Source organism: Miniopterus schreibersii (genome assembly GCF_964146895.1).
Source record: "Miniopterus schreibersii genome assembly, chromosome: 5".
NCBI lineage: Eukaryota > Metazoa > Chordata > Mammalia > Chiroptera > Miniopteridae > Miniopterus > Miniopterus schreibersii.
Window position 1 is genome coordinate 11,067,753 of NC_138106.1, and position 8,982 is coordinate 11,076,734.

Sequence of the window (8,982 nt, forward strand, 5' to 3'; positions counted from 1 at the left end):
AGTGTATATGTATCAGAGATGCATTTATTTTAAGGAATTGGCTCATGTGATTGCAGAGGTTGACAAGCCCAAAGGTCGTTGGGTAGACCAGCAGGCTGGAGACCCAGGGACGAGCTGATGTTACAGTTGGAGTTTGTAGGTAGAATGTGGCTGAATTCACATTTCCTCAGGGTGAGGTCGGTAAGACCTTCCACTGATTAGATGAAGCCCACACATTATGGAGAGCAATCTGCTTTACTCAAAGTCTACTGATTGATTTATTTTTTATTTCAGATATTTTTTATTTCTTCAAATTCGTTGTTTATCAGGAGTGACTGAAATAAAAAATGTAATTGAGTCCCATCCTCATCATGGAAATGGCTTTAAGAGAAAACTGGTCAGATGAATATTATTGATTCCCATTTTCTACCAGTAGATAGTTGCCACTGAGAAACAGACAACCAAAACAGTCTGTCCAGAATGCTCAAAGATATGTTACATAATACAACATGCCTGTTCATGGGGGTTGGGGGAGGAGGGAAGACTAGGAAATAATTTATATGAACTTCTTGATTTCGTCATACAACACAAACACAAAAGCACCACCCATGCCTCTGAGAACATTGGACCACGCACCCTTGAAAACCGCCTTGCCTCCTTCATCCCGAGCGATCTTCCTCCAGCAGCCGATGTGCCTGTGTACATGATATCAGTTCCTTTGCACCCGACTGCATCATCATGCAGTGACAAACAGTGTCCAGTGGGTAGGAAGTCAACCCAGCCACCGCTGTGATGGACTCTGTGATCATCCAGTTGATAAAGATGTGAGCATTCTTGGGATCTGGAAGCGACCCCTTGGCGGTGTCAGACACTGAAGTAGGCAGCTCGGTAGATGATGATAGCCTGAACAGACATTAAAGCCTCGGCACAGGCCCTTAATCCCATCACATTTGTAGATCTTCACCAGGCAGCCGCCGAGGCCTCTGAATTCCCTTTCAGCTCCAGCTTTGCCCACATCAGCTGCTAGATGTGTACTGTCAAAATCAAGAGGATACACAAAACACAAGGAGGTGGCCCCAGCGGCACCACCTGATGCCAGATTCCCTGCAAAGTATCGCCCAAACTGGGCGCCCTTGTCCACATCACCCAGGAAGATCTGCTTGTATTTATCTTTGAAGGCAAAGGTGAGAGCCTGGGTGGGGAAGTATCTGATGACACTGGCCAGGTTACCACGCCAGAAGGACAGACTCCCTGCTTCTTGGGGATACGAACCCCACAGTCTATAATGCCCTTGTCTTGCTTATCTGCAGTGATTTGCTTGCTGCATGCTGCACCCGCAGCTCGACCCGCTCGACGGGTGCTACCGCTGTCTTGAAGATGGCTGTGCCACTCCACCTGCCAGGAGGTCCTTGGTAAAGGACACAGAGGCATCTGTCACGTTGAAAGGAAAGAAGAAGTAGGTGATTGCGGGCCTGGGAGCGTAACCGGCTGGACTCCGGGACTCTAGCAAAGTCTGCGGACTTTAAATGCTTGTTTCATCTAAAAACTACCTTCACAGAAATATCTAGAATAATCTTTGACCAAATATCTGGGTACCGTGGCCTAGCCAAGTTGACACATAGAATTAGTCATCACAAGTGGCTTGAATTTAAACCACAGAAATTCCTTCTCACTTCCCAATTCAAACGCTGGTTCCCAAGGTGGTCGTGGGAAACCCCTGTGTGTTTGTGCTGCTCCTAGGGAGGGTTACAGGTTCTAGTAGGAAAGGTCTTCAATGTTCCCCACACCACACACCAACAACACTCACAAAAAAGTCTAAACAGAGGTAAACTCTCAGCAGAGTGGCAAGCCAGAGAGCCACTGCTTTCTACAAGCTGCTCATTTCTGGGATGCCACACTGTTCTGCGGTGATGTCACCCTATGATGACGGTTTCATAGTAAGACCTCTATCCCCATCAGGCACCTCTGAGGACTCAGGGAGCACTCTCCCTGGAGGTGCCCACAGAAGTCCACCTCCTCCCGTTCCCATCAGTAGTATGTTGTGGTCGTATTTACCTATTTTAAAGAAGAAGTTTACTACTTTAAAAATTGCTATTTAACACTGTACTCTTCTCTCTCTCTTTATAAATAATATACATACACACAGACAAATGCGACTTTAATAATAGACAAAAGAAGCTTAAGTGTAATAGAAAAGAAAGAACTAATAGCTGTGAAATTATTTTAGTCTGCTCTCCATGTGAAAAAATAATTATCCTTTGTCTTTTGTATATTCTGCTCAGATAGCAAAAGTTTCATTCACCCTCAGCTGATGAATTCTTTCAACTCTTGAGCGCCTGGTGACTTTGTGCATTTGTGCTGGCTCTTATCATGCTCTTGGCTTATTTTAAGTTAAACAACAAGGACTCCTTATTTCAGGAAGGACTAAAATTCTTAATGCTTATAACTTATTGTTGGCTCTTCTTTTAAAAAACACACTACATTGCCACTTTTGTTAATGACACAGCTCAGGTTGTAGTTATTGTTTGTTAGTAGGACCTGTCTTCTCTAACAAGAATGTTTGATGGCGCCTTCCTAAGATAGATGCTAAATTCAGAGAAATGACGGTGTTAGGTGTCTCTGACACCCGTCATCTTAGATGCTTCCCAGATGGTTTCTAGGGGCTGCTAATGGTTTAATTCCTCACTGATAGAAGGAGTATGTTGTAAATATTGAAATATATTTGGTAGGCTCCATATTTTTAAATTAGCTCAACAATAGTATAAGTGCTAGTCTACAGTTTAGAGACAAACACTGAAAGTCAGTGAATTTATAGAGGTACATGGAAAGTACACATGAAAATATGCTTCAGTGATGTATCTCTCTTTTTTTTTTAGATGGGTAGAAATATACTCCTATTGATGCATAAGAACTGACACAAAGATTCATCATAGTTATATGAAATTTCATTTCTGGATTAAAATATACTTGTCCATTAGTGACTTTTATGGCTCATACGTTAGGGGGTGAGATTGAAAAGTCCTAAAGATTTGTCAGTGTGTTTGCAGTCTTTAAAATATATTCTAATACATAATTATGCTTTATCATTATCTGAGTCCTTAAAAAATAATGTAGGCCCACAGATTTATATATTACCCCAATAGGGAATATATAGTACGTCTCTGTTCTGTGTTGTTCGGTCACTGTAATCAGTCAACCCAAGCCTTTCAGTGAGGTGGCTCCTACATTCCCTTCTGCTGCTGGAAGGCCTCTGCCATCAGCTGCAGGCTAATGACTGTGTCTTCTGAAAGGGACATCCCAGAAAGGTGTCCTCAAAATCATAGAGGAAAGGGCTGCACCAAGATTCGGAGTCTCAGCTTTACAGGAATGTTTCAGTCCATAAACAAATGCCTTCCTGACAGTAAGTAGGCCACCAACCCAAGATCAACCTTTAAAAGGCGGCACTTAAAAGACAGCATCATACAAACTCCATATATTTTCCAGGATCAACTGTACAAATAATGGTTTCTTTCCTTTTGCCTGTAAAAAAGAACGTATATGCTTAGGTTTCTGAGTATTTAACCTTTAAAAGACAGCATTTAAATTCCGTCAGCATTTAAATTCAGCCAGGGGGACCCACTCCTTGCAGTGAACTAAAGTTCCCTTTCGTCGGATAAAGGTCAATAGAACAAACAGATGACTTCTAGAAGTAGACTACCAACCTATGGCCTCTGGGAGAGTAATTGTTAACATGGGATAAATGAGACTGATGAGAAAGTCTGCCTGTCTACTTTTTAAGTTTTGGCCACTGTTCTTAGTAATCTCAACTTGACAGTCTTAAATCTTCATGTTGTTTTCTTGTTGTTTCTCCAGATGATCACTCTTTTGCACTAAATGATCACTCTTGCTACATTTACATGCTGTCTTTATTACTATCCTTGGAAATTATATTCACAAATGAACCTAATTGAGAAATGATGTAAAAGGATTCAAAAAGTCCTACCCCCAAGTGGGTCAATTTGTAGAAAACAGAAGATCCATCTGATATACTTTGTTTTGAATATTTGGGTTTGAAACCATGCAAATGACTTACAAAACACATAAAACAAAAATAACTCAAAATAAAAAAGCACCACTTAAAAGTTGAAAGCCATTTAAACAAGTGACTTTAATTGTGTACTAAGTTAGTAGCAAACAAGGAAAAGTTATTGCCGGGGACTTTAAACAAAATAAATGGACTACTCATCCCCTGTGGAATATGAATATCATATGGATAAAAGGTGTGACTACATTAGTTATAAACTACTTCCTGCGGGAAGAATAAATTGTGTGCAAACGCTAATATAACCTTTCAGGGAGTTAAATATTCTGGTACCATATATCTCCTGGGCCAGTGTCCAAGGATGGACAGCAATATCCAGGGTAAGTTGCATATTCTTGTTTGGTTTTTTAAGGTTTTATTTTTTTAGAGCAGTTTTAGGGTCACAGCAAAATTGGGAGGAAGGTACAGAGACTTCATGTATAACCCTTGCCTCTACACCTGCATAGCTTCCCCGTTATCAACATCCCCCACCAGAGTGGTACATTTATTGTAATTGATGAACCAATATTGACACATCAGAGTCACACCAAATCCATAGTTAGCCCTAGTTCACTCTTAGTGTTGTACATGCTGTGGGGTTTTGACAAATATAATGACATGTATCTGCCATTATAGTATCATTCAGAGTATTTTCATTGCCCTAAAAATCCTCTGTGCTCTCTCTATTCATCCCCGATCCCCACTCCAACCCCTGGCAACCACTGATCTTTACACTGTCCCCATAGTTTTGGCTTTCCAGAAGGTCATATAGTTGGAATCATACGGTACATAGCCTTTTCAGATGAACTACTTTCACTTAGTAATATGCATTCAAAATTACTCAATATCTTTTCATGGCTTGATGCTCATTTATTTTAAGCACTGAATATTCCATTGTCTGGATGTACTACAGTTTATCCATTCAACTACTGAAGGACATCCTATCGGTAAAAAGACAAGGCAGAGGGAATAGGAGGTTGACAAAGATCGTTTGCTTGACCAAGCTTTAGTCAGGCTCCTGAATCTTCTCTTAAGCCCACCTGCGCCCTTCCTTGTAAAATCCAGTTTTAGAAAGAACCCTGCGAAGTCATTTTAACCAGAATTGCCACCACCCTTGATATCTGATCAGATTTCTCACCCTTCACCATCTTCTAGGTGACATCTGATCACCCTGGCCTGTCTTCAGCAAAGAATCCCATCAGGTCAGTTTAGCCAGAATCTCCTGCACCTTGATGTTTCCTCTTAGTCATTTTTCATTCACTGACCCCTACCCTGCTACTTGGCAATAAATTCCCATGTGCCTATGCCAAGTTAGGAGTTGACCCCAATCTCTCTTCCCCACTGTAAAATCCCACTGTGGTGGTTCCTTTGCGTGTTGTGACGGTCCTGCCTTACCATCTTTAACAAGTGTTATTGTATATTTTTTTCATTAAGGATTATGGAGGGGGGGGGGTTCTGCTTCAGACATCAATTATACCAGACTATCTTTACCTAGATTTCATCATTTTTAGTTTCTCTCTGATTGTTTCAATCTCTGTATTTTTCATTTGTCTTCACTGTGACTATCTCCAACTTTCCTCCATGTCAGTGATCAATTATTCAATCCGTAGCCATATGTATCATGTTTCCTGCTTTTAAAGATTCATCCATCAGTCCTTGATAATACTGTTTAGGTCCTCAAATTGTTTCATTAAATCTGCAATCTTCTCATGTCATTAAAAGAAATCTATTTTTGAGCATTTTTTGGTTAATATTCTAAATAATTTGAAACACTTTGGGGAATTTTCTCTCTTAGGTTTTTCCCTCTCTCCCCTAGTCTTTTATTCTCTCCCCCCATCCCCCTTTCTTCCTTTTGTCTTTCTTCCTGTCTCTGTGTAGCTTGCATGCTTGCCATACCATTCCTTTTTCTAGCTTACTCATACTCAGGTGGCTGTGCTTAGAAGTTTTATTTGCTCTGATAGAATGTGGGAGGATCCTTATGTCCCTTCCACCATATCTTTGGCGTATTTATTTTCTCCATTGCTTCACAGTTTGCTGATTTTTGTGTGATCCATCTACTTTTCAGTAGCACCAAAGCACAGTGGCGGCCTGGAGAAACAGCTCAGGTAAGGGGGTGTGGTGCCATTAGTGGAAGACCTGAGCTCTGGGATCAGTTCTAAGATTGTGTAAACCAGCAGAGCCACTCCAAGATCCTTCCTACCTAGTTGGGGGTTACATTCCATTCCTAGGGGAGAATGTCTTTGCATTTCAGGTGGGATCTGCAGGTTGGTATGTGTAGCTCTGGGTTTTGTTTCCTGACATTTTTTCACTAATTTCTCTCTAGAAACCATTTGTGGTATTCCTGAGTCAGAAGAAGGGAAAGATGGTACCTTCACCACTCTGCATTTAGCTCCTTTAAGTGTGGGATGTGGTCAGTAGAATGCCCTCTCTCTCCCCCAAAGTTGTCTATGCCTGTGAATATGTTATGTTACATGAGAAAAGCGATTTTGCAGATGTAATTAAAGTTACTGACCATAAAATAGGGAGATTACTTTGGATTATCCAAGAGTTCCCAACCTAATCCCATACCCCCTTAAAAGCAGAGAGCTTTCTGCAGCTGGAGGGTGAAAAGATGCTGCTGAAGAAGTCAGAGAGAGTCAAGGCATGAGGGGGACTCAAGGGGAAGTTGCTAGTTTTAGGATGGAGGGGGCACCACGTTGAGGAGTTCAGGTGGCTGTAAGGGGCCGAGAGAGGCTCCTGGTTGACAGTGAAACACAGAGACCTCAGTCCTGCAGCCCAAATAACTGAATTCTGTCAGCAGCCTTAATGAGCTTGGAAAGAGACTCTCCCTCAGAGCCTCCCGGTAAGAGTTCAGCTCCCCCACAGCTTGACCTCAGCCTGGGAAACCGGGGCTGGGGGACTCAGCGGAGCTCACCAGACTCCTGGACTACACAGCTGTGAGATAATAAATGTGTGTTGTTGCAGTCTGCTCAACCTGTGGTAATTAGTTGTGGCAACAATAGAAAACTAACGCATGGAGGTATCAGAAATGTCATGATTTTGATGACTGACTGGTTGGTTGTCAGGATGCGAGGGGGTAGGGGTAGGACTTATATGCCACGCTGACTGATTCTGCTTCAGGTTCTTTTTTTTGGTACCTTTTTTTGAGAAATTGATACTTTTAAGCTTTGCCCCCCTTTTTTGAGTACTACTGGTGAAGTTTTTCTGTTATTTTTTGAAATGTGTGCGCTTTAATTCATATGGTATTGGAAGAGAGAGAATCAGTAATATAGGTTCCTTCAGCTGTCTGAATCCTGAAATTTCTTGCTTATTGAGTCTTCAGAAGTGAGAGTGAGGGAGAATTCCATGAGTCTAGAATCAAAACAAATTATTAAAAATGAAGGCTATTTAAAAGTAAAATAAATTATATATATATGTGTGCGTGTGATAGTTACTTTTATATGTCAACTTCACTGGGCAATGGGGTACCTAGATATTTGCTTCAACATTATTTCTGGGTGTGTCTGTGTTGTCTGAAGAGCTTGGCATTTGAATTCTTAGTGTGAGTGAAGCTGGTTGTCCTCCCCCATTTGTTTGGGCATCATCTAATCTGTTGAGGACCCGAATGAAACAAAAGGTGAGGTAAGGGATAATTTGCTCTCTCTGCCTGACCGCAGGGGCTGGAACATTGATATTCTTTTGCCTTTGGACTGGGACTTATACCACTGATGTTCCTGTTTCTCAGGACTTTGGACTTGGACTGGAACTATACCAATGGCTTTCTTTGGTCTCCAGCTTGCAAACTACAGATGATGGGACTTCTTAGTCTCCATAATTATATGAGCCAACTTCTTATGATATCTATCTATCTATCTATCTATCTATCTATCTATCTATCTATCTATCTATCATCATCTATCTATCATCTATCTATCATCTATCTATCTATCTATCTATCTATCTATCTATCTATCTATCTATCTATCTATCTATCTATCATCTATCTATCATCTATCTATCTATCATCTATCTATCTATCTATCTATCTATCTATCTATCTATCTATCTATCATCTATCTATCTATCTATCTATCTATCATCTATCTATCTATCATCTATCTATCATTATCTATCTATCTATCTATCTATCTATCTATCTATCTATCTATCTATCTATCTATCTATCTATCATCTATCTATCTATCTATCTATCTATCTATCTATCTATCTATCATCTATCTATCATCTATCTATCTATCTATCTATCTATCTATCTATCTATCTATCATCTATCATCTATCTATCTATCATCTAATCTATCTATCATCTATCTATCATCTATCATCATCATCACCTCCTATTGGTTCTGGTTTTCTGGAAAACCCTAATACAGTGTATATGTATATTTATATGTACACACATGCACATGATATGCTTTCAGTTTATTTATATATTAAAGCTGAAAATATAGGTTATAAAATATTTTTTAATCCTCTTGCTGGAAAGGAAAAGTATGAAATCCAGTATCACTTCGAGTTTTGAAGAGAATATCAGTAGTAGCTCCAAACACTCATCTTGGTGACAGGAATGAAAATTGGAATACAAGAATGAATTTCTTTTTTTATTACTATAACCTTATAGTATAGTTTAATATCAGATAGTGTGATACTACCAACTTTGTTCTTCTTTCTCAAGATTTCTTTGGCAATTCAGTGTCTTTTGTGGTTCCATGTAAATTTTAGGATATTTGTTCTAGTTCTGTGAAAATGCCATTGGTATTGTCATAGAGATTGCATTGAATCTATAGTTTTCTTTGTGTACTATGGCCATTTTAACAATGTTAATTCTTTCTATCCATGAAAATGGTATATGCTTCCATTTATTTGTATCTTTTTCAATTTTTTTCTTCTATTTTTAAGGACCCTTGTGATGACATTTGACCCACCCAGGTAATCCAGAGGAAA

The 8,982-nt window shown here is 39.9% G+C and overlaps 1 pseudogene across 1 annotated transcript; it reads right to left on the reverse strand.

Annotated features, from left to right (window-relative positions):
- Positions 1-535: 535 nt before the first annotated feature.
- On the reverse strand, positions 536-3,275 carry LOC308557933 (ADP/ATP translocase 2 pseudogene; annotated as a pseudogene). The gene is made up of 2 exons: positions 3,205-3,275; positions 536-1,451 (listed from the first exon to the last, which is right to left on the reverse strand). The product of its transcript is annotated as an ADP/ATP translocase 2 pseudogene (transcript).
- Between the last annotated feature and the right edge of the window lie 5,707 nt (positions 3,276-8,982).